The sequence below is a fragment of the Phyllobates terribilis genome, unplaced genomic scaffold (assembly GCF_046119375.1).
Source record: "Phyllobates terribilis strain yellow unplaced genomic scaffold, ASM4611937v1 Scaffold_102__1_contigs__length_5892047, whole genome shotgun sequence".
NCBI lineage: Eukaryota > Metazoa > Chordata > Amphibia > Anura > Dendrobatidae > Phyllobates > Phyllobates terribilis.
In genome coordinates, this window is record NW_027362862.1 from 692,771 (window position 1) to 719,415 (window position 26,645).

The window sequence follows — 26,645 nt, forward strand, 5'->3', positions numbered from 1 at the left end:
AAATGAGAGAATAATATGTGTGAGGGTACCCCAGGAGAGTTCCAAATGTGTGTGGGTAGAATATATATCCCACGGGGGTAAAATTGAAAAAAGTTGAAAAATTTTTTTTTTGGACTAAGTCATTTTTCCGGCGTTTATCAGACTTTCAGATAGGGGAAATGTAAGTGAGCATTCCGATTTCAGTTCCAGAGCGATTCGCCCATTGAGTCCTTGATATTTAGTCGTTTTCAGCCAATTTTCAGGATTTTTGAAAATTTCACTTTTTTGTGAAAATATCCACTAAATGAGAGAATAATATGTGTGAGGGTACCCCAGGAGAGTTCCAAATGTGTGTGGGTAGAATATATATCCCACGGTGGTAAAATTGAAAAAAGTTGAAAAAATTTTTTTTTTGAACTTAGTCATTTTTCTGGCGTTTATCAGACTTTCAGATAGGGGAAATGTCAGTGAGCGTTCCGATTTCAGTTCCAGAGCGATTTGCCCAATGTGTCCTTGATATTTAGTCGTTTTCAGCCAATTTTCTGGATTTTTGAAAATTTCACTTTTTTGTGCAAAATATCCACTAAATGAGAGAATAATATGTGTGAGGGTACCCCAGGAGAGTTCCAAATGTGTGTGGGTAGAATATATATCCCACGGGGGTAAAATTGAAAAAAGTTTAAAAAAATTTTTTTTTGGACTTAGTCATTTTATCAGACTTTCAGATAGGGGAAATGTGAGTGAGCGTTCCGATTTCAGTTCCAGAGCGATTCGCCCAATGAGTCCTTGATATTTAGTCTTTTTCAGCCAATTTTCTGGATTTTTGAAAATTTCACTTTTTTGTGAAAATATCAACTAAATGACGGAATAATATGTGTGAGGGTTCCCCAGGAGAGTTCCAAATGTGTGTGGGTAGAATATATATCCCACGGGGATAAAATTGAAAAAAGTTGAAAATATTTTGTTTTGGACTTAGTCATTTTATCAGACTTTCAGATAGGGCAAATGTCAGTGAGCGTTCCGATTTCAGTTCCAGAGCGATTCGCCCCAATGAGTCCTTGATATTTAATCGTTTTCAGCCAATTTTCAGGATTTTTGAAAATTTCACTTTTTTGTGAAATTATCCACTAAATGAGGGAGTAATATGTGTGAGGGTACCCCAGGAGAGTTCCAAATGGGTGTGGGTAGAATAGATATCCCACGGGGGTAAAATTGAAAAAAGTTGAAAAAAAAATTTTTTTAGACTTAGTCATTTTTCCTGCATTTATTAGACTTTCAGATAGGGCAAATGTCAGTGAGCGTTTCGATTTCAGTTCCAGAGTGATTCACCCAATGAGTCCTTGATATTTAGTCGTTTTCAGCCAATATTTTGGATTTTTGAAAATTTCACTTTTTTGTGAAAATATCCACTAAATGAGGGAATAATATGTGTGAGGGTACCCCAGGAGAGTTCCAAATGTGTGTGGGTAGAATACATATCCCACGGGGGTAAAATTGAAAAAAGTTTAAAAAATTTTTTTGGGGACTTAGTCATTTTTCCGGCGTTTATCAGACTTTCAGATAGGGGAAATGTCAGTGAGCGTTCCGATTTCAGTTCCAGAGCGATTCACCCAATGAGTCCTTGATATTTAATCGTTTTCAGCCAATTTTCAGGATTTTTGAAAATTTCACTTTTTTGTGAATATATCCACTAAATGAGGGAATAATATGTGTGAGGGTACCACAGGAGAGTTCCAAATGTGTGTGGGTAGAATATATATCCCACGGGGGTAAAATTGAAAAAAGTTGAAAAAAATTTTTTTTTGGACTTAGTCATTTTTCCGGCGTTTATCATACTTTCAGATAGGGCAAATGTCAGTGAGCGTTCCGATTTCAGTTCCAGAGCGATTCGCCCAATGAGTCCTTGATATTTAGTCGTTTTCAGCCAATTTTCTGGATTTTTGAAAATTTCACTTTTTTGTGAAAATATCCACTAAATGACGGAATAATATGTGTGAGGGTTCCCCAGGAGAGTTCCAAATGTGTGTGGGTAGAATATATATCCCACGGGGATAAAATTGAAAAAAGTGGAAAAAAAATTTTTTTTGGACTTAGTAATTTTTCCGGCGTTTATCAGACTTTCAGATAGGGGAAATGTCAGTGAGCGTTCCGATTTCAGTTCCAGAGCGATTCGCCCAATGAGTCCTTGATATTTAGACATTTTCAGCCAATTTCTGGATTTTTGAAAATTTCACTTTTTTTGTGAAAATATCCACTAAATGAGGGAATAATATGTGTGAGGGTACCCCAGGAGAGTTCCAAATGTGTGTGGGTAGAATATATATCTCAATGGGGGTAAAATTGAAAAAAGTTTAAAAAAATTTTTTTTTGGACAGTCATTTTTCCGTCGTTTATCAGACTTTCAGATAGGGGAAATGTGAGTGAGCATTCCGATTTCAGTTCCAGAGCGATTCGCCCAATGAGTCCTTGATATTTAGTCGTTTTCAGCCAATTTTCTGGATTTTTGAAAATTTCACTTTTTTGTGAAAATATCCAATAAATGACGGAATAATATGTGTGAGGGTATCCCAGGAGAGTTCCAAATGTGTGTGGGTAGAATATATATCCCACGGGGGTAAAATTGAAAAAAGTATAAAAAAAATTTTTTTTGGACTTAGTCATTTTTCCAGCGTTTATCAGACTTTCAGATAGGGAAAATGTAAGTGAGAGTTCAGATTTCAGTTCCAGAGCGATTCGCCCTATGAGTCCTTGATATTTAGTCGTTTTCAGCCAATTTTCTGGATTTTTGAAAATTTCACTTTTTTGTGAAAATATCCACTAAATGAGAGAATAATATGTGTGAGGGTACCCCAGGAGAGATCCAAATGTGTGTGGGTAGAATATATATCCCACGGGGGTAAAATTTAAAAAAGTTTAAAAAAAAATTTTTTGGGACTTAGTAATTTTTCTGGCATTTATCAGACTTTCAGATAGGGGAAATGTCAGTGAGCGTTCAGATTTCAGTTCCAGAGCGATTCGCCCAATGAGTCCTTGATATTTAGTCGTTTTCAGCCAATTTTCTGGATTTTTGAAAATTTCACTTTTTTGTGAAAATATCCACTAAATGAGGGAATAATATGTGTGAGGGTACCCCAGGAGAGTTCCAAATATGTGTGGGTAGAGTATATATCCCACGGGGGTAAAATTGAAAAAAGTTGAAAAAATTTTTTTTTTGAACTTTGTCATTTTTCCGGCGTGTATCAGACTTTCAGATAGGGGAAATGTCAGTGATCGTTCCGATTTCAGTTCCAGAGTGATTCGCCTAATGAGTCCTTGATATTTAGTCATTTTCAGCCAATTTTCTGGATTTTTGAAAATTTCACTTTTTTGTGAAAATATCCACTAAATGAGAGAATAATATGTGTGAGGGTACCCCAGGAGAGTTCCAAATGTGTGTGGGTAGAATATATATCCCACGGGGGTAAAATTGAAAAAAGTTGAAAAATTTTTTTTTTTGGACTAAGTCATTTTTCCGGCGTTTATCAGACTTTCAGATAGGGGAAATGTAAGTGAGCATTCCGATTTCAGTTCCAGAGCGATTCGCCCATTGAGTCCTTGATATTTAGTCGTTTTCAGCCAATTTTCAGGATTTTTGAAAATTTCACTTTTTTGTGAAAATATCCACTAAATGAGAGAATAATATGTGTGAGGGTACCCCAGGAGAGTTCCAAATGTGTGTGGGTAGAATATATATCCCACGGTGGTAAAATTGAAAAAAGTTGAAAAAATTTTTTTTTTGAACTTAGTCATTTTTCTGGCGTTTATCAGACTTTCAGATAGGGGAAATGTCAGTGAGCGTTCCGATTTCAGTTCCAGAGCGATTTGCCCAATGTGTCCTTGATATTTAGTCGTTTTCAGCCAATTTTCTGGATTTTTGAAAATTTCACTTTTTTGTGCAAAATATCCACTAAATGAGAGAATAATATGTGTGAGGGTACCCCAGGAGAGTTCCAAATGTGTGTGGGTAGAATATATATCCCACGGGGATAAAATTGAAAAAAGTTGAAAATATTTTGTTTTGGACTTAGTCATTTTATCAGACTTTCAGATAGGGCAAATGTCAGTGAGCGTTCCGATTTCAGTTCCAGAGCGATTCGCCCCAATGAGTCCTTGATATTTAATCGTTTTCAGCCAATTTTCAGGATTTTTGAAAATTTCACTTTTTTGTGAAATTATCCACTAAATGAGGGAGTAATATGTGTGAGGGTACCCCAGGAGAGTTCCAAATGGGTGTGGGTAGAATAGATATCCCACGGGGGTAAAATTGAAAAAAGTTGAAAAAAAAATTTTTTTAGACTTAGTCATTTTTCCTGCATTTATTAGACTTTCAGATAGGGCAAATGTCAGTGAGCGTTTCGATTTCAGTTCCAGAGTGATTCACCCAATGAGTCCTTGATATTTAGTCGTTTTCAGCCAATATTTTGGATTTTTGAAAATTTCACTTTTTTGTGAAAATATCCACTAAATGAGGGAATAATATGTGTGAGGGTACCCCAGGAGAGTTCCAAATGTGTGTGGGTAGAATACATATCCCACGGGGGTAAAATTGAAAAAAGTTTAAAAAATTTTTTTGGGGACTTAGTCATTTTTCCGGCGTTTATCAGACTTTCAGATAGGGGAAATGTCAGTGAGCTTTCCGATTTCTGTTCCAGAGCGATTCGCCCAATGAGTCGTTGATATTTAGTCGTTTTCAGCCAATTTTCTGGATTTTTGAAAATTTCACTTTTTTGTGAAAATATCCACTAAATGAGGGAATAATATGTGTGAGGGTACCCCAGGAGAGTACCAAATGTGTGTGGGTAGAATATATATCCCACGGGGGTAAAATTGAAAAAAGTTGAAAATTTTTTTGTTTTGGACTTAGTCATTTTATCAGACTTTCAGATAAGGGAAATGTGAGTGAGCGTTCCAATTTCAGTTCCAGAGCGATTCGCCCAATGAGTCCTTGATATTTAGTCGTTTTCAGTCAATTTTCTGGATTTTTGAAAATTTCACTTTTTTGTGAAAATATCAACTAAATGACGGAATAATATGTGTGAGGGTTCCCCAGGAGAGTTCCAAATGTGTGTGGGTAGAATATATATCCCACGGGGATAAAATTGAAAAAAGTTGAAAATATTTTGTTTTGGACTTAGTCATTTTATCAGACTTTCAGATAGGGGAAATGTGAGTGAGCGTTCCGATTTCAGTTCCAGAGCGATTCGCCCAATGAGTCCTTGATATTTAGTCGTTTTCAGCCAATTTTCTGGATTTTTGAAAATTTCACTTTTTTGTGAAAATATCCACTAAATGACGGAATAATATGTGTGAGGGTTCCCCAGGAGAGTTCCAAATGTGTGTGGGTAGAATATATATCCCACGGGAGTAAAATTGAAAAAAGTTGAAAAAAATTTTTTTTTGGACTTAGTCATTTTTCCGGCGTTTATCATACTTTCAGATAGGGCAAATGTCAGTGAGCGTTCCGATTTCAGTTCCAGAGCGATTCGCCCAATGAGTCCTTGATATTTAGTCGTTTTCAGCCAATTTTCTGGATTTTTGAAAATTTCACTTTTTTGTGAAAATATCCACTAAATGAGGGAATAATATGTGTGAGGGTACCCCAGGAGAGTTCCAAATATGTGTGGGTAGAGTATATATCCCACGGGGGTAAAATTGAAAAAAGTTGAAAAAATTTTTTTTTTGAACTTTGTCATTTTTCCGGCGTGTATCAGACTTTCAGATAGGGGAAATGTCAGTGATCGTTCCGATTTCAGTTCCAGAGTGATTCGCCTAATGAGTCCTTGATATTTAGTCATTTTCAGCCAATTTTCTGGATTTTTGAAAATTTCACTTTTTTGTGAAAATATCCACTAAATGAGAGAATAATATGTGTGAGGGTACCCCAGGAGAGTTCCAAATGTGTGTGGGTAGAATATATATCCCACGGGGGTAAAATTGAAAAAAGTTGAAAAATTTTTTTTTTTGGACTAAGTCATTTTTCCGGCGTTTATCAAACTTTCAGATAGGGGAAATGTCAGTGAGCATTCCGATTTCAGTTCCAGAGCGATTCGCCCATTGAGTCCTTGATATTTAGTCGTTTTCAGCCAATTTTCAGGATTTTTGAAAATTTCACTTTTTTGTGAAAATATCCACTAAATGAGAGAATAATATGTGTGAGAGTACCCCAGGAGAGTTCCAAATGTGTGTGGGTAGAATATATATCCCACGGGGGTAAAATTGAAAAAAGTTGAAAAAAAATTTTTTTTGGACTTAGTCATTTTTCCGGCGTTTATCAGACTTTCAGATAGGGGAAATGTCAGTGAGCATTCCGATTTCAGTTCCAGAGCGATTTGCCCAATGCGTCCTTGATATTTAGTCGTTTTCAGCCAATTTTCTGGATTTTTGAAAATTTCACTTTTTTGTGCAAAATATCCACTAAATGAGAGAATAATATTTGTGAGGGTACCCCAGGAGAGTTCCAAATGTGTGTGGGTAGAATATATATCCCACGGGGGTAAAATTGAAAAAAGTTTTAAAAAATTTTTTTTTGGACTTAGTAATTTTTCCGCCATTTATCAGACTTTCACATAGGGGAAATGTCAGTGAGCGTTCTGATTTCAGTTCCAGAGCGATTCGCCCAATGAGTCCTTGATATTTAGTCGTTTTCAGCCAATTTTCAGGATTTTTGAAAATTTCACTTTTTTGTGAAAATATCCACTAAATGAGGGAATAATATGTATGAGGGTACCCCAGGAGAGTTCAAAATGTGTGTGGGTAGAATATATATCCCACGGGGATAAAATTGAAAAAAGTTGAAAAAAAATTTTTTTTGGACTTAGTCATTTTTCCGGCGTTTATCAGACTTTCAGATAGGGGAAATGTCAGTGAGCGTTCCGATTTCAGTTCCAGAGCGATTTGCCCAATGCGTCCTTGATATTTAGTCGTTTTCAGCCAATTTTCTGGATTTTTGAAAATTTCACTTTTTTGTGCAAAATATCCACTAAATGAGAGAATAATATGTGTGAGGGTACCCCAGGAGAATTCCAAATGTGTGTGGGTAGAATATATATCCCACGGTCATAAAATTGAAAAAAGTTGAAAAATTTTTTTTTTTGGACTTAGTCATTTTTCCTGCGTTTATCAGACTTTCACATAGGGGAAATGTCAGTGAGCGTTCCGATTTCAGTTCCAGAGCGATTCGCTCAATGTGTTAATGATATTTAGTCATTTTCAGCCAATTTTCTGGATTTTTGAAAATTTCACTTTTTTTGTGAAAATATCCACTAAATGAGAGAATAATATGTGTGAGGGTACCCCAGGAGAGTTCCAAATGTGTGTGGGTAGAATATATATCCCACGGGGGTAAAATTGAAAAAAGTTTCAAAAAATTTTTTTTTGGACTTAGTAATTTTTCCGGCATTTATCAGACTTTCAGATAGGGGAAATGTCAGAGAGCATTCAGATTTCAGTTCCAGAGTGATTTGCCCAATGAGTCCTGGATATTTAGTTGTTTTCAGCCAATTTTCTGGATTTTTGAAAATTTCACTTTTTTGTGAAAATATCCACTAAATGAGGGAATAATATGTGTGAGGGTACCCCAGGAGAGATCCAAATGTGTGTGGGTAGAATATATATCCCACGGGGGTAAAATTGAAAAAAGTTGAAAAAAAATTTTTTTTGGACTTAGTCATTTTTCCGGCGTTTATCAGACTTTCAGATAGGGGAAATGTCAGTGAGCGTTCCGATTTCAGTTCCAGAGCGATTTGCCCAATGCGTCCTTGATATTTAGTCGTTTTCAGCCAATTTTCTGGATTTTTGAAAATTTCACTTTTTTGTGCAAAATATCCACTAAATGAGAGAATAATATGTGTGAGGGTACCCCAGGAGAGTTCCAAATGTGTGTGGGTAGAATATATATCCCACGGGGGTAAAATTGAAAAAAGTTTAAAAAAATTTTTTTGGGACTTAGTAATTTTTCCGGCATTTATCAGACTTTCAGATAGGGGAAATGTCAGTGAGCATTCTGATTTCAGTTTCAGAGCAATTCGCCCAATGAGTCCTTGATATTTAGTCGTTTTCAGCCAATTTTCAGGATTTTTGAAAATTTCATTTTTTTGTGAAAATATCCACTAAATGAGGGAAGAATATGTGTGAGGGTATCCCAGGAGAGTTCCAAATGTGTGTGGGTAGAATATATATCCCACGGGGGTAAAATTGAAAAAAGTTTAAAAAATTTTTTTTTGGGACTTAGTAATTTTTCCGTCGTTTATCAGACTTTCAGATAGGGGAATTGTCAGTGAGCGTTCCGATTTCAGTTCCAGAGCGATTCGCCCAATGAGTCCTTGATATTTAGTCGTTTTCAGCCAATTTTCTGGATTTTTGAAAATTTCACTTTTTTGTGAAAATATCCACTAAATGAGGGAAGAATATGTGTGAGGGTACCCCAGGAGAGTTCCAAATGTGTGTGGGTAGAATATATATCCCACGGGGGTAAAATTGAAAAAAGTTTAAAAAAATTTTTTTTTGGACTTAGTAATTTTTCCGGCATTTATAAGACTTTCAGAATGGGGAAATGTCAGTGAGCGTTCAGATTTCAGTTCCAGAGCGATTCGCCCAATGAGTCCTGGATATTTAGTCGTTTTCAGCCAATTTTCTGGATTTTTGAAAATTTCACTGTTTTGTGAAAATATCCACTAAATGAGAGAATAATATGTGTGAGGGTACCCCAGGAGAATTCCAAATGTGTGTGGGTAGAATATATATCCCACGGTCATAAAATTGAAAAAAGTTGAAAAATTTTTTTTTTTGGACTTAGTCATTTTTCCTGCGTTTATCAGACTTTCACATAGGGGAAATGTCAGTGAGCGTTCCGATTTCAGTTCCAGAGCGATTCGCCCAATGTGTTAATGATATTTAGTCATTTTCAGCCAATTTTCTGGATTTTTGAAAATTTCACTTTTTTTGTGAAAATATCCACTAAATGAGAGAATAATATGTGTGAGGGTACCCCAGGAGAGTTCCAAATGTGTGTGGGTAGAATATATATCCCACGGGGGTAAAATTGAAAAAAGTTTCAAAAAATTTTTTTTTGGACTTAGTAATTTTTCCGGCATTTATCAGACTTTCAGATAGGGGAAATGTCAGAGAGCATTCAGATTTCAGTTCCAGAGTGATTTGCCCAATGAGTCCTGGATATTTAGTTGTTTTCAGCCAATTTTCTGGATTTTTGAAAATTTCACTTTTTTGTGAAAATATCCACTAAATGAGGGAATAATATGTGTGAGGGTACCCCAGGAGAGATCCAAATGTGTGTGGGTAGAATATATATCCCACGGGGGTAAAATTGAAAAAAGTTGAAAAAAAATTTTTTTTGGACTTAGTCATTTTTCCGGCGTTTATCAGACTTTCAGATAGGGGAAATGTCAGTGAGCGTTCCGATTTCAGTTCCAGAGCGATTTGCCCAATGCGTCCTTGATATTTAGTCGTTTTCAGCCAATTTTCTGGATTTTTGAAAATTTCACTTTTTTGTGCAAAATATCCACTAAATGAGAGAATAATATGTGTGAGGGTACCCCAGGAGAGTTCCAAATGTGTGTGGGTAGAATATATATCCCACGGGGGTAAAATTGAAAAAAGTTTTAAAAAATTTTTTTTTGGACTTAGTAATTTTTCCGCCATTTATCAGACTTTCACATAGGGGAAATGTCAGTGAGCGTTCTGATTTCAGTTCCAGAGCGATTCGCCCAATGAGTCCTTGATATTTAGTCGTTTTCAGCCAATTTTCAGGATTTTTGAAAATTTCACTTTTTTGTGAAAATATCCACTAAATGAGGGAATAATATGTGTGAGGGTACCCCAGGAGAGTTCAAAATGTGTGTGGGTAGAATATATATCCCACGGGGGTAAAATTGAAAAAAGTTTAAAAAAATTTTTTTTTGGACTTAGTAATTTTTCCGGCATTTATCAGAGTTTCAGATAGGGGAAATGTCAGTGAGCATTCTGATTTCAGTTCCAGAGCGATTCGCCCAAAGAGTCCTTGATAGTTAGTCGTTTTCAGCCAATTTTCTGGATTTTGGAAAATTTCACTTTTTTGTGAAAATATCCAATAAATGACGGAATAATATGTGTGAGGGTACCCCAGGAGAGTTCCAAATGTGTGTGGGTAGAATATATATCCCACGGGGGTAAAATTGAAAAAAGTATAAAAAAAATTTTTTTTGGACTTAGTAATTTTTCCGGCATTTATCAGACTTTCAGAATGGGGAAATGTCAGTGAGCGTTCAGATTTCAGTTCCAGAGCGATTCGCCCAATGAGTCCTGGATATTTAGTCATTTTCAGCCAATTTTCTGGATTTTTGAAAATTTCACTTTTTTGTGAAAATATCCACTAAATGAGGGCATAATATGTGTGACGGTACCCAGAAGAGTTCCAAATGTGTGTGGGTAGAATATATATCCCACGGAGATAAAATTGAAAAAAGTTGAAAAATTTTTTTTTTTGGACTTAGTCATTTTTCCTGCGTTTATCAGACTTTCACATAGGGGAAATGTCAGTGAGCGTTCCCATTTCAGTTCCAGAGTGATTCGCCCAATGAGTCCTTGATATTTTGTCATTTTCAGCCAATTTTCTGGATTTTTGAAAATTTCACTGTTTTGTGAAAATATCCACTAAATGAGAGAATAATATGTGTGAGGGTACCCCAGGAGAGTTCCAAATGTGTGTGGTTAAAATATATATCCCACGGTCATAAAATTGAAAAAAGTTGAAAAATTTTTTTTTTTGGACTTAGTCATTTTTCCTGCGTTTATCAGACTTTCAGATAGGGGAAATGTCAGAGAGCGTTCAGATTTCAGTTCCAGAGCGATTCGCCCAATGAGTCCTAGGTATTTAGTCGTTTTCAGCCAATTTTCTGACTTTTTGAAAATTTCACTGTTTTGTGAAAATATCCACTAAATGAGAGAATAATATGTGTGAGGGTACCCCAGGAGAGTTCCAAATGTGTTTGGGTAGAATATATATCCCACAGGGGTAAAATTGAAAAAAGTTGAAAAAAATTTTTTTGGACTTAGTCATTTTTCCGGCGTTTATCAGACTTTCAGATAGGGGAAATGTCAGTGAGCGTCCCGATTTCAGTTCCAGAGCGATTCGCCCAATGAGTCCTTGATATTTAGTCGTTTTCACCCAATTTTCTGGATTTTTGAAAATTTCACTTTTTTGTGAAAATATCCACTTAATGAGGGCATAATATGTGTGAGGGTACCCAGAAGAGTTCCAAATGTGTGTTGGTAGAATATATATCCCACGGAGATAAAATTGAAAAAAGTTGAAAAATTTTTTTTTTTTGGACTTAGTCATTTTTCCTGCGTTTATCAGACTTTCACATAGGGGAAATGTCAGTGAGCGTTCCGATTTCAGTTCCAGAGTGATTCGCCCAATGAGTCCTTGATATTTTGTCGTTTTCAGCCAATTTTCTGGATTTTTGAAAATTTCACTTTTTTGTGAAAATATCCACTAAATGAGAGAATAATATGTGTGAGGGTACCCCAGGAGAGTTCCAAATGTGTGTGGGTAGAATATATATCCCACGGGGGTAAAGTTGAAAAAAGTTTAAAATTTTTTTTTTTTTCGACTTAGTAATTTTTCCGGCATTTATCAGACTTTCAGATAGGGGAAATGTCAGTGAGTGTTCAGATTTCAGTTCCAGAGCGATTCGCCCAATGAGTCCTTGATATTTAGTCGTTTTCAGCCAATTTTCTGGATTTTTGAAAATTTCACTTTTTTGTGAAAATATCCACTAAATGAGAGAATAATATGTGTGAGGGTACCCCAGGAGAGTTCCAAATGTGTGTGGATAGAATATATATCCCACGGTCATAAAATTGAAAAAAGTTGAAAAATTTTTTTTTTTGGACTTAGTCATTTTTCCTGCGTTTATCAGACTTTCACATAGGGGAAATGTCAGTGAGCATTCAGATTTCAGTTCCAGAGTGATTTGCCCAATGAGTCCTGGATATTTAGTTGTTTTCAGCCAATTTTCTGGATTTTTGAAAATTTCACTTTTTTGTGAAAATATCCACTAAATGAGGGAATAATATGTGTGAGGGTACCCCAGGAGAGATCCAAATGTGTGTGGGTAGAATATATATCCCACGGGGGTAAAATTGAAAAAAGTTGAAAAAAAATTTTTTTTGGACTTAGTCATTTTTCCGGCGTTTATCAGACTTTCAGATAGGGGAAATGTCAGTGAGCGTTCCGATTTCAGTTCCAGAGCGATTTGCCCAATGCGTCCTTGATATTTAGTCGTTTTCAGCCAATTTTCTGGATTTTTGAAAATTTCACTTTTTTGTGCAAAATATCCACTAAATGAGAGAATAATATGTGTGAGGGTACCCCAGGAGAGTTCCAAATGTGTGTGGGTAGAATATATATCCCACGGGGGTAAAATTGAAAAAAGTTTTAAAAAATTTTTTTTTGGACTTAGTAATTTTTCCGCCATTTATCAGACTTTCACATAGGGGAAATGTCAGTGAGCGTTCTGATTTCAGTTCCAGAGCGATTCGCCCAATGAGTCCTTGATATTTAGTCGTTTTCAGCCAATTTTCAGGATTTTTGAAAATTTCACTTTTTTGTGAAAATATCCACTAAATGAGGGAATAATATGTGTGAGGGTACCCCAGGAGAGTTCAAAATGTGTGTGGGTAGAATATATATCCCACGGGGGTAAAATTGAAAAAAGTTTAAAAAAATTTTTTTTTGGACTTAGTAATTTTTCCGGCATTTATCAGAGTTTCAGATAGGGGAAATGTCAGTGAGCATTCTGATTTCAGTTCCAGAGCGATTCGCCCAAAGAGTCCTTGATAGTTAGTCGTTTTCAGCCAATTTTCTGGATTTTGGAAAATTTCACTTTTTTGTGAAAATATCCAATAAATGACGGAATAATATGTGTGAGGGTACCCCAGGAGAGTTCCAAATGTGTGTGGGTAGAATATATATCCCACGGGGGTAAAATTGAAAAAAGTATAAAAAAAATTTTTTTTGGACTTAGTAATTTTTCCGGCATTTATCAGACTTTCAGAATGGGGAAATGTCAGTGAGCGTTCAGATTTCAGTTCCAGAGCGATTCGCCCAATGAGTCCTGGATATTTAGTCATTTTCAGCCAATTTTCTGGATTTTTGAAAATTTCACTTTTTTGTGAAAATATCCACTAAATGAGGGCATAATATGTGTGACGGTACCCAGAAGAGTTCCAAATGTGTGTGGGTAGAATATATATCCCACGGAGATAAAATTGAAAAAAGTTGAAAAATTTTTTTTTTTGGACTTAGTCATTTTTCCTGCGTTTATCAGACTTTCACATAGGGGAAATGTCAGTGAGCGTTCCCATTTCAGTTCCAGAGTGATTCGCCCAATGAGTCCTTGATATTTTGTCATTTTCAGCCAATTTTCTGGATTTTTGAAAATTTCACTGTTTTGTGAAAATATCCACTAAATGAGAGAATAATATGTGTGAGGGTACCCCAGGAGAGTTCCAAATGTGTGTGGTTAAAATATATATCCCACGGTCATAAAATTGAAAAAAGTTGAAAAATTTTTTTTTTTGGACTTAGTCATTTTTCCTGCGTTTATCAGACTTTCAGATAGGGGAAATGTCAGAGAGCGTTCAGATTTCAGTTCCAGAGCGATTCGCCCAATGAGTCCTAGGTATTTAGTCGTTTTCAGCCAATTTTCTGACTTTTTGAAAATTTCACTGTTTTGTGAAAATATCCACTAAATGAGAGAATAATATGTGTGAGGGTACCCCAGGAGAGTTCCAAATGTGTTTGGGTAGAATATATATCCCACAGGGGTAAAATTGAAAAAAGTTGAAAAAAATTTTTTTGGACTTAGTCATTTTTCCGGCGTTTATCAGACTTTCAGATAGGGGAAATGTCAGTGAGCGTCCCGATTTCAGTTCCAGAGCGATTCGCCCAATGAGTCCTTGATATTTAGTCGTTTTCACCCAATTTTCTGGATTTTTGAAAATTTCACTTTTTTGTGAAAATATCCACTTAATGAGGGCATAATATGTGTGAGGGTACCCAGAAGAGTTCCAAATGTGTGTTGGTAGAATATATATCCCACGGAGATAAAATTGAAAAAAGTTGAAAAATTTTTTTTTTTTGGACTTAGTCATTTTTCCTGCGTTTATCAGACTTTCACATAGGGGAAATGTCAGTGAGCGTTCCGATTTCAGTTCCAGAGTGATTCGCCCAATGAGTCCTTGATATTTTGTCGTTTTCAGCCAATTTTCTGGATTTTTGAAAATTTCACTTTTTTGTGAAAATATCCACTAAATGAGAGAATAATATGTGTGAGGGTACCCCAGGAGAGTTCCAAATGTGTGTGGGTAGAATATATATCCCACGGGGGTAAAGTTGAAAAAAGTTTAAAATTTTTTTTTTTTCGACTTAGTAATTTTTCCGGCATTTATCAGACTTTCAGATAGGGGAAATGTCAGTGAGTGTTCAGATTTCAGTTCCAGAGCGATTCGCCCAATGAGTCCTTGATATTTAGTCGTTTTCAGCCAATTTTCTGGATTTTTGAAAATTTCACTTTTTTGTGAAAATATCCACTAAATGAGAGAATAATATGTGTGAGGGTACCCCAGGAGAGTTCCAAATGTGTGTGGATAGAATATATATCCCACGGTCATAAAATTGAAAAAAGTTGAAAAATTTTTTTTTTTGGACTTAGTCATTTTTCCTGCGTTTATCAGACTTTCACATAGGGGAAATGTCAGTGAGGGTTCCGATTTCAGTTCCAGAGCGATTCGCCCAATGAGTCCTTGCTATTTAGTCGTTTTCAGCCAATTTTCTGGATTTTTGAAAATTTCACTTTTTTGTGAAAATATCCACTAAATGAGAGAATAATATGTGTGAGGGTACCCCAGGAGAGTTCCAAATGTGTGTGGGTAGAATATATATCCCACGGGGGTAAAATTGAAAAAAGTTTTAAAAAATTTTTTTTTGGACTTAGTAATTTTTCCGCCATTTATCAGACTTTCACATAGGGGAAATGTCAGTGAGCGTTCTGATTTCAGTTCCAGAGCGATTCGCCCAATGAGTCCTTGATATTTAGTCGTTTTCAGCCAATTTTCAGGATTTTTGAAAATTTCACTTTTTTGTGAAAATATCCACTAAATGAGGGAATAATATGTGTGAGGGTACCCCAGGAGAGTTCAAAATGTGTGTGGGTAGAATATATATCCCACGGGGGTAAAATTGAAAAAAGTTTAAAAAAATTTTTTTTTGGACTTAGTAATTTTTCCGGCATTTATCAGAGTTTCAGATAGGGGAAATGTCAGTGAGCATTCTGATTTCAGTTCCAGAGCGATTCGCCCAAAGAGTCCTTGATAGTTAGTCGTTTTCAGCCAATTTTCTGGATTTTGGAAAATTTCACTTTTTTGTGAAAATATCCAATAAATGACGGAATAATATGTGTGAGGGTACCCCAGGAGAGTTCCAAATGTGTGTGGGTAGAATATATATCCCACGGGGGTAAAATTGAAAAAAGTATAAAAAAAATTTTTTTTGGACTTAGTCATTTTTCCAGCGTTTATCAGACTTTCAGATAGGGAAAATGTAAGTGAGAGTTCAGATTTCAGTTCCAGAGCGGTTCGCCCTATGAGTCCTTGATATTTAGTCGTTTTCAGCCAATTTTCTGGATTTTTGAAAATTTCACTTTTTTGTGAAAATATCCACTAAATGAGGGAATAATATGTGTGAGGGTACCCCAGGAGAGTTCCAAATATGTGTGGGTAGAGTATATATCCCACGGGTAAAATTGAAAAAAGTTGAAAAAAATTTTTTTTGGACTTAGTAATTTTTCCGGCATTTATCAGACTTTCAGAATGGGGAAATGTCAGTGAGCGTTCAGATTTCAGTTCCAGAGCGATTCGCCCAATGAGTCCTGGATATTTAGTCGTTTTCAGCCAATTTTCTGGATTTTTGAAAATTTCACTTTTTTGTGAAAATATCCACTAAATGAGGGCATAATATGTGTGACGGTACCCAGAAGAGTTCCAAATGTGTGTGGGTAGAATATATATCCCACGGAGATAAAATTGAAAAAAGTTGAAAAATTTTTTTTTTTGGACTTAGTCATTTTTCCTGCGTTTATCAGACTTTCACATAGGGGAAATGTCAGTGAGCGTTCCCATTTCAGTTCCAGAGTGATTCGCCCAATGAGTCCTTGATATTTTGTCATTTTCAGCCAATTTTCTGGATTTTTGAAAATTTCACTGTTTTGTGAAAATATCCACTAAATGAGAGAATAATATGTGTGAGGGTACCCCAGGAGAGTTCCAAATGTGTGTGGTTAAAATATATATCCCACGGTCATAAAATTGAAAAAAGTTGAAAAATTTTTTTTTTTGGACTTAGTCATTTTTCCTGCGTTTATCAGACTTTCAGATAGGGGAAATGTCAGAGAGCGTTCAGATTTCAGTTCCAGAGCGATTCGCCCAATGAGTCCTAGGTATTTAGTCGTTTTCAGCCAATTTTCTGACTTTTTGAAAATTTCACTGTTTTGTGAAAATATCCACTAAATGAGAGAATAATATGTGTGAGGGTACCCCAGGAGAGTTCCAAATGTGTTTGGGTAGAATATATATCCCACAGGGGTAAAATTGAAAAAAGTTGAAAAAAATTTTTTTGGACTTAGTCATTTTTCCGGCGTTTATCAGACTTTCAGATAGGGGAAATGTCAGTGAGCGTCCCGATTTCAGTTCCAGAGCGATTCGCCCAATGAGTCCTTGATATTTAGTCGTTTTCACCCAATTTTCTGGATTTTTGAAAATTTCACTTTTTTGTGAAAATATCCACTTAATGAGGGCATAATATGTGTGAGGGTACCCAGAAGAGTTCCAAATGTGTGTTGGTAGAATATATATCCCACGGAGATAAAATTGAAAAAAGTTGAAAAATTTTTTTTTTTGGACTTAGTCATTTTTCCTGCGTTTATCAGACTTTCACATAGGGGAAATGTCAGTGAGCGTTCCGATTTCAGTTCCAGAGTGATTCGCCCAATGAGTCCTTGATATTTTGTCGTTTTCAGCCAATTTTCTGGATTTTTGAAAATTTCACTTTTTTGTGAAAATATCCACTAAATGAGAGAATAATATGTGTGAGGGTACCCCAGGAGAGTTCCAAATGTGTGTGGGTAGAATATATATCCCACGGGGGTAAAGTTGAAAAAAGTTTAAAATTTTTTTTTTTTTCGACTTAGTAATTTTTCCGGCATTTATCAGACTTTCAGATAGGGGAAATGTCAGTGAGTGTTCAGATTTCAGTTCCAGAGCGATTCGCCCAATGAGTCCTTGATATTTAGTCGTTTTCAGCCAATTTTCTGGATTTTTGAAAATTTCACTTTTTTGTGAAAATATCCACTAAATGAGAGAATAATATGTGTGAGGGTACCCCAGGAGAGTTCCAAATGTGTGTGGATAGAATATATATCCCACGGTCATAAAATTGAAAAAAGTTGAAAAATTTTTTTTTTTGGACTTAGTCATTTTTCCTGCGTTTATCAGACTTTCACATAGGGGAAATGTCAGTGAGGGTTCCGATTTCAGTTCCAGAGCGATTCGCCCAATGAGTCCTTGCTATTTAGTCGTTTTCAGCCAATTTTCTGGATTTTTGAAAATTTCACTTTTTTGTGAAAATATCCACTAAATGAGAGAATAATATGTGTGAGGGTACCCCAGGAGAGTTCCAAATGTGTGTGGGTAGAATATATATCCCACGGGGGTAAAATTTAAAAAAGTTTAAAAAATTTTTTTTTTGGACTTAGTAATTTTTCCGGCATTTATCAGACTTTCAGATAGGGGAAATGTCAGTGAGCGTTCAGATTTCAGTTCCAGAGCGATTCGCCCAATGAGTCCTTGATATTTAGTCGTTTTCAGCCAATTTTCTGGATTTTTCAAAATTTCACTTTTTTGTGAAAATATCCACTAAATGAGGGAATAATATGTGTGAGGGTACCCCAGGAGAGTTCCAAATGTGTGTGGGTAGAATATATATCCCACGGGGGTAAAATTGAAAAAAGTTGAAAAAATTTTTTTTCTGAACTTAGTCATTTTTCCGGCGTTTATCAGACTTTCAGATAGGGGAGATGTCAATGAGCGTTCAGATTTCAGTTCCAGAGCGATTCGCCCAATGAGTCCTTGATATTTAGTCGTTTTCAGCCAATTTTCTGGATTTTTGAAAATTTCACTTTTTTGTGAAAATATCCTCTAAATGAGGGAATAATATGTGTGAGGGTACCCCAGGAGAGTTCCAAATGTGTGTGGGTAGAATATATATCCCACGGAGATAAAATTGGACTTAGTCATTTTTCCTGTGTTTATCAGACTTTCACATAGGGGAAATGTCAGTGAGCATTCCGATTTCAGTTCCAGAGCGATTCGCCCAATGAGTCCTTGATATTTTGTCATTTTCAGCCAATTTCTGGATTTTTGAAAATTTCACTGTTTTGTGAAAATATCCACTAAATGAGAGAGAGTTCCAAATGTGTGTGGGTAGAATATATATCCCACGGTCATAAAATTGAAAAAAGTTGAAAAATTTTTTTTTTTGGACTTAGTCATTTTTCCGGCGTTTATCAGACTTTCAGATAGGGGAAATGTCAGTGAGCGTCCCGATTTCAGTTCCAGAGCGATTCGCCCAATGAGTCCTAGGTATTTGGTCGTTTTCAGCCAATTTTCTGACTTTTTGAAAATTTCACTGTTTTGTGAAAATATCCACTAAATGAGAGAATAATATGTGTTAGGGTACCCCAGGAGAGTTCCAAATGTGTGTGGGTAGAATATATATCCCACGGGGATAAAATTGAAAAAAGTTGAAAAAAAAATTTTTTTTGGACTTAGTAATTTTTCCGGCGTTTATCAGACTTTCAGATAGGGGAAATGTCAGTGAGCGTTCAGATTTCAGTTCCAGAGCGATTCGCTCAATGAGTCCTTGATATTTAGTCGTTTTCAGCCAATTTTCTGTATTTTTGAAAATTTCACTTTTTTGTGAAAATATCCACTAAATGAGAGAATAATATGTGTTAAGGTACCCCAGGAGAGTTCCAAATGTGTGTGGGTAGAATATATATCCCACGGGGGTAAAATTGAAAAGAGTTGAAAAAAATTTTTTTTTTAGCTTAATTTTTCCGGCGTTTATCAGACTTTCAGATAGGGAAAATGTCAGTGAGCGTTCCGATTTCAGTTCCAGAGCGATTCGCCCAATGAGTCCTTGATATTTAGTCGTTTTCAGCCAATTTTCTGGATTTTTTAAAATTTCACTTTTTTGTGAAAATATCCACTAAATGAGGACATAATATGTGTGAGGGTACCCCAGGAGAGTTCCAAATGTTTGTGGGTAGAATATATTTCCCACGGGGATAAAATTGAAAAAAGTTGAAAAAAATTTTTTTTTGAACTTAGTAATTTTTCCGGCGTTCATCAGACTTTCAGATAGGGGAAATGTCAGTGAGCATTCCGATTTCAGTTCCAGAGCGATTCGCCCAATGAGTCCTTGATATTTAGTCGTTTTCAGCTAATTTTCTGGATTTTTGAAAATTTCACTTTTTTGTGAAAATGTCCACTAAATGAGGGAATAATATGTGTGAGGGTACCCCAGGAGAGTTCCAAATGTGTGTGGATAGAATATATATCCCACGGGGGTAAAATTGAAAAAAGTTAAAAAAAATTTTTTTTTTGGACTTAGTAATTTTTCCGCTGTTTATCAGACTTTCAGATAGGGAAAATGTCAGTGAGCGTTCCGATTACAGTTCCAGAGCGATTCGCCCAATGAGTCCTTGATATTTAGTCGTTTTCAGCCAATTTTCTGGATTTTTGAAAATTTCACTTTTTTGTGAAAATATCCACTAAATGAGAGAATAATATGTGTGAGGGTACCCCAGGAGAGTTCCAAATGTGTGTGGGTAGAATATATATCCCACAGGGGTAAAATTGTAAAAAGTTGAAAAAAATTTGTTTTTGGACTTAGTAATTTTTCCGGCATTTATCAGACTTTCAGATAGGGGAAAGGTCAGTGAGCGTTCAGATTTCAGTTCCAGAGCGATTCGCCCAATGAGTCCTTGATATTTTGTCATTTTCAGCCAATTTCTGGATTTTTGAAAATTTCACTGTTTTGTGAAAATATCCACTAAATGAGAGAGAGTTCCAAATGTGTGTGGGTAGAATATATATCCCACGGTCATAAAATTGAAAAAAGTTGAAAAATTTTTTTTTTTGGACTTAGTCATTTTTCCGGCGTTTATCAGACTTTCAGATAGGGGAAATGTCAGTGAGCGTCCCGATTTCAGTTCCAGAGCGATTCGCCCAATGAGTCCTAGGTATTTGGTCGTTTTCAGCCAATTTTCTGACTTTTTGAAAATTTCACTGTTTTGTGAAAATATCCACTAAATGAGAGAATAATATGTGTGAGGGTACCCCAGGAGAGTTCCAAATGTGTGTGGGTAGAATATATATCCCACGGTCATAAAATTGAAAAAAGTTGAAAAATTTTTTTTTTTGGACTTAGTCATTTTTCCTGCGTTTATCAGACTTTCACATAGGGGAAATGTCAGTGAGGGTTCCGATTTCAGTTCCAGAGCGATTCGCCCAATGAGTCCTTGATATTTAGTCGTTGTCAGCCAATTTTCCGGATTTTTGAAAATTTCACTTTTTTGTGAAAATATCCACTAAATGAGGGAATAATATGTGTGAGGGTACACCAGGAGAGTTCCAAATGTGTGTGGGTAGAATATATATCCCACGGGGATAAAATTGAAAAAAGTTGAAAAAAAAATTTTTTTTGGACTTAGTAATTTTTCCAGCGTTTATCAGACTTTCAGATAGGGGAAATGTCAGTGAGCGTTCAGATTTCAGTTCCAGAGTGATTCGCTCAATGAGTCCTTGATATTTAGTCGTTTTCAGCCAATTTTCTGTATTTTTGAAAATTTCACTTTTTTGTGAAAATATCCACTAAATGAGAGAATAATATGTGTTAAGGTACCCCAGGAGAGTTCCAAATGTGTGTGGGTAGAATATATATCCCACGGGGGTAAAATTGAAAAGAGTTGAAAAAAATTTTTTTTTTAGCTTAATTTTTCCGGCGTTTATCAGACTTTCAGATAGGGAAAATGTCAGTGAGCATTCCGATTTCAGTTCCAGAGCGATTCGCCCAATGAGTCCTTGATATTTAGTCGTTTTCAGCCAATTTTCTGGATTTTTGAAAATTTCACTTTTTTGTGAAAATATCCACTAAATGAGAGAATAATATGTGTGAGGGTACCCCAGGAGAGTTCCAAATGTGTATGGGTAGAATATATATCCCACGGGGGTAAAATTGAAAAAAGTTGAAAAAAATTTTTTTTTGGACTTAGTAATTTTTCCGGCATTTATCAGACTTTCAGATAGGGGAAATGTCAGAGAGCGTTCAGATTTCAGTTCCAGAGCGATTTGCCCAATGAGTCCTGGATATTTAGTCGTTTTCAGCCAATTTTCTGGATTTTTGAAAATTTCACTGTTTTGTGAAAATATCCACTAAATGAGAGAATAATATGTGTGAGGGTACCCCAGGAGAGTTCCAAATGTGTGTGGGTAGAATATATATCCCACGGTCATAAAATTGAAAAAAGTTGAAAAATTTTTTTTTTTGGACTTAGTCATTTTTCCTACGTTTATCAGACTTTCACATAGGGGAAATGTCAGTGAGCGTTCCGATTTCAGTTCCAGAGCGATTCGCCCAATGTGTCCATGATATTTAGTCATTTTCAGCCAATTTTCTGGATTTTTGAAAATTTCACTTTTTTTGTGAAAATATCCACTAAATGAGAGAATAATATGTGTGAGGGTACCCCAGGAGAGTTCCAAATGTGTGTGGGTAGAATATATATCCCACGGAGATAAAATTGGACTTAGTCATTTTTCCTGTGTTTATCAGACTTTCAAATAGGGGAAATGTCAGTGAGCATTCCGATTTCAGTTCCAGAGCGATTCGCCCAATGAGTCCTTGATATTTTGTCATTTTCAGCCAATTTCTGGATTTTTGAAAATTTCACTGTTTTGTGAAAATATCCACTAAATGAGAGAGAGTTCCAAATGTGTGTGGGTAGAATATATATCCCACGGTCATAAAATTGAAAAAAGTTGAAAAATTTTTTTTTTTGGACTTAGTCATTTTTCCTGCGTTTATCAAACTTTCACATAGGGGAAATGTCAGTGAGCATTCCGATTTCAGTTCCAGAGCGATTCGCCCAATGAGTCCTTGATATTTAGTCGTTGTCAGCCAATTTTCTGGATTTTTGAAAATTTCACTTTTTTGTGAAAATATCCACTAAATGAGAGAATAATATGTGTGAGGGTACCCCAGGAGAGTTCCAAATGTGTGTGGGTAGAATATATATCCCACTGGGGTAAAATTGAAAAAAGTTGAAAAAAATTTTTTTTTGAACTTAGTCATTTTTCCGGCGTTTATCAGACTTTCAGATAGGGGAAATGTCAGTGAGCGTTCAGATTTCAGTTCCAGAGCGATTCGCTCAATGAGTCCTTGATATTTAGTCGTTTTCAGCCAATTTTCTGTATTTTTGAAAATTTCACTTTTTTGTGAAAATATCCACTAAATGAGGGAATAATATGTGTGGGGGTACCCCAGGAGAGTTCCAAATGTGTGTGGGTAGAATATATATCCCATGGGGGTAAAATTGAAAAAAGTTGAAAAAATTTTTTTTTTTTACTTAATTTTTCCGGCGTTTCTCAGACTTTCAGATAGGGGAAATGTCAGTGAGCATTCAGATTTCAGTTCCAGAGCGATTCGCCCAATGAGTCCTTGATATTTAGTCATTTTCAGCCAATTTTCTGGATTTTTGAAAATTTCACTTTTTTGTGAAAATATCCACTAAATGAGAGAATAATATGTGTGAGGGTACCCCAGGAGAGTTCCAAATGTGTGTGGGTAGAATATATATCCCACGGGGGTAAAGTTGAAAAAAGTTTAAAAAATTTTTTTTTTCGACTTAGTAATTTTTCCGGCATTTATCAGACTTTCAGATAGGGGAAATGTCAGTGAGTGTTCAGATTTCAGTTCCAGAGCGATTCGCCCAATGAGTCCTTGATATTTAGTCGTTTTCAGCCAATTTTCTGGATTTTTGAAAATTTCACTTTTTTGTGAAAATATCCACTAAATGAGGGAATAATATGTGTGAGGGTACCCCAGGAGAGTTCCAAATGTGTGTGGATAGAATATATATCCCATGGGGGTAAAATTGAAAAAAGTTAAAAAAAAAATTTTTTTTGGACTTAGTAATTTTTCCGCTGTTTGTCAGACTTTCAGATAGGGAAAATGTCAGTGAGCGTTCCGATTACAGTTCCAGAGCGATTCGCCCAATGAGTCCTTGATATTTAGTCGTTTTCAGCCAATTTTCTGGATTTTTGAAAATTTCACTTTTTTGTGAAAATATCCACTAAATGAGAGAATAATATGTGTGAGGGTACCCCAGGAGAGTTCCAAATGTGTGTGGGTAGAATATATATCCCACAGGGGTAAAATTGTAAAAAGTTGAAAAAAATTTGTTTTTGGACTTAGTAATTTTTCCGGCATTTATCAGACTTTCAGATAGGGGAAAGGTCAGTGAGCGTTCAGATTTCAGTTCCAGAGTGATTCGCCCAATGAGTCGTTGCTATTTAGTCGTTTTCAGCCAATTTTCTGGATTTTTGAAAATTTCACTTTTTTGTGAAAATATCCACTAAATGAGAGAATAATATGTGTGAGGGTACCCCAGGAGAGTTCCAAATGTGTATGGGTAGAATATATATCCCACGGGGGTAAAATTGAAAAAAGTTGAAAAAAATTTTTTTTTGGACTTAGTAATTTTTCCGGCATTTATCAGACTTTCAGATAGGGGAAATGTCAGAGAGCGTTCAGATTTCAGTTCCAGAGCGATTTGCCCAATGAGTCCTGGATATTTAGTCGTTTTCAGCCAATTTTCTGGATTTTTGAAAATTTCACTGTTTTGTGAAAATATCCACTAAATGAGAGAATAATATGTGTGAGGGTACCCCAGGAGAGTTCCAAATGTGTGTGGGTAGAATATATATCCCACGGTCATAAAATTGAAAAAAGTTGAAAAATTTTTTTTTTTGGACTTAGTCATTTTTCCTACGTTTATCAGACTTTCACATAGGGGAAATGTCAGTGAGCGTTCCGATTTCAGTTCCAGAGCGATTCGCCCAATGTGTCCATGATATTTAGTCATTTTCAGCCAATTTTCTGGATTTTTGAAAATTTCACTTTTTTTGTGAAAATATCCACTAAATGAGAGAATAATATGTGTGAGGGTACCCCAGGAGAGTTCCAAATGTGTGTGGGTAGAATATATATCCCACGGAGATAAAATTGGACTTAGTCATTTTTCCTGTGTTTATCAGACTTTCAAATAGGGGAAATGTCAGTGAGCATTCCGATTTCAGTTCCAGAGCGATTCGCCCAATGAGTCCTTGATATTTTGTCATTTTCAGCCAATTTCTGGATTTTTGAAAATTTCACTGTTTTGTGAAAATATCCACTAAATGAGAGAGAGTTCCAAATGTGTGTGGGTAGAATATATATCCCACGGTCATAAAATTGAAAAAAGTTGAAAAATTTTTTTTTTTGGACTTAGTCATTTTTCCTGCGTTTATCAAACTTTCACATAGGGGAAATGTCAGTGAGCATTCCGATTTCAGTTCCAGAGCGATTCGCCCAATGAGTCCTTGAAATTTAGTCGTTGTCAGCCAATTTTCTGGATTTTTGAAAATTTCACTTTTTTGTGAAAATATCCACTAAATGAGAGAATAATATGTGTGAGGGTACCCCAGGAGAGTTCCAAATGTGTGTGGGTAGAATATATATCCCACGGGGGTAAAATTGAAAAAAGTTGAAAAAAATTTTTTTTTGAACTTAGTCATTTTTCCGGCGTTTATCAGACTTTCAGATAGGGGAAATGTCAGTGAGCGTTCAGATTTCAGTTCCAGAGCGATTCGCTCAATGAGTCCTTGATATTTAGTCGTTTTCAGCCAATTTTCTGTATTTTTGAAAATTTCACTTTTTTGTGAAAATATCCACTAAATGAGGGAATAATATGTGTGGGGGTACCCCAGGAGAGTTCCAAATGTGTGTGGGTAGAATATATATCCCATGGGGGTAAAATTGAAAAAAGTTGAAAAAATTTTTTTTTTTTACTTAATTTTTCCGGCGTTTCTCAGACTTTCAGATAGGGGAAATGTCAGTGAGCATTCAGATTTCAGTTCCAGAGCGATTCGCCCAATGAGTCCTTGATATTTAGTCATTTTCAGCCAATTTTCTGGATTTTTGAAAATTTCACTTTTTTGTGAAAATATCCACTAAATGAGAGAATAATATGTGTGAGGGTACCCCAGGAGAGTTCCAAATGTGTGTGGGTAGAATATATATCCCACGGGGGTAAAGTTGAAAAAAGTTTAAAAAATTTTTTTTTTCGACTTAGTAATTTTTCCGGCATTTATCAGACTTTCAGATAGGGGAAATGTCAGTGAGTGTTCAGATTTCAGTTCCAGAGCGATTCGCCCAATGAGTCCTTGATATTTAGTCGTTTTCAGCCAATTTTCTTGATTTTTGAAAATTTCACTTTTTTGTGAAAATATCCACTAAATGAGAGAATAATATGTGTTAAGGTACCCCAGGAGAGTTCCAAATGTGTGTGGGTAGAATATATATCCCACGGGGGTAAAATTGAAAAAAGTTGAAAAAAATTTTTTTTTTAGCTTAATTTTTCCGGCGTTTATCAGACTTTCAGATAGGGGAAAGGTCAGTGAGCGTTCAGATTTCAGCTCCAGAGTGATTCGCCCAATGAGTCCTTGATATTTAGTCGTTTTCAGCCAATTTTCTGGATTTTTGAAAATTTCACTTTTTTGTGAAAATATCTACTAAATGAGGGCATAATATGTGTGAGGGTACGCCAGGAGAGTTCCAAATGTGTGTGGGTAGAATATATATCCCACGGGGGTAAAATTGAAAAAAGTTGAAAAAAATATTTTTTTTGGACTTAGTAATTTTTCCGCTGTTTATCAGACTTTCAGATAGGGAAAATGTCAGTGAGCGTTCCGATTACAGTTCCAGAGCGATTCGCCCAATGAGTCCTTGATATTTAGTCGTTTTCAGCCAATTTTTTGGTTTTTTGAAAATTTCACTTTTTTGTGAAAATATCTACTAAATGAGGGCATAATATGTGTGAGGGTACCCCAGGAGAGTTCCAAATGTGTGTGGGTAGAATATATATCCCACGGGGATAAAATTGAAAAAAGTTGAAAAAAAATTTTTTTTGGACTGTCATTTTTCCTGCGTTTATCAGACTTTCACATAGGGGAAATGTCAGTGAGCGTTCCGATTTCAGTTCCAGAGCGATTCGCCCAATGAGTCCTTGATATTTAGTCGTTTTCAGCCAATTTTCTGGATTTTTGAAAATTTCACTTTTTTTGTGAAAATATCCACTAAATGAGAGAATAATATGTGTGAGGGTACACCACGAGAGTTCCAAATGTGTGTGGGTAGAATATATATCCCACGGGGGTAAAATTGAAAAAAGTTGAAAAAAAATTTTTTT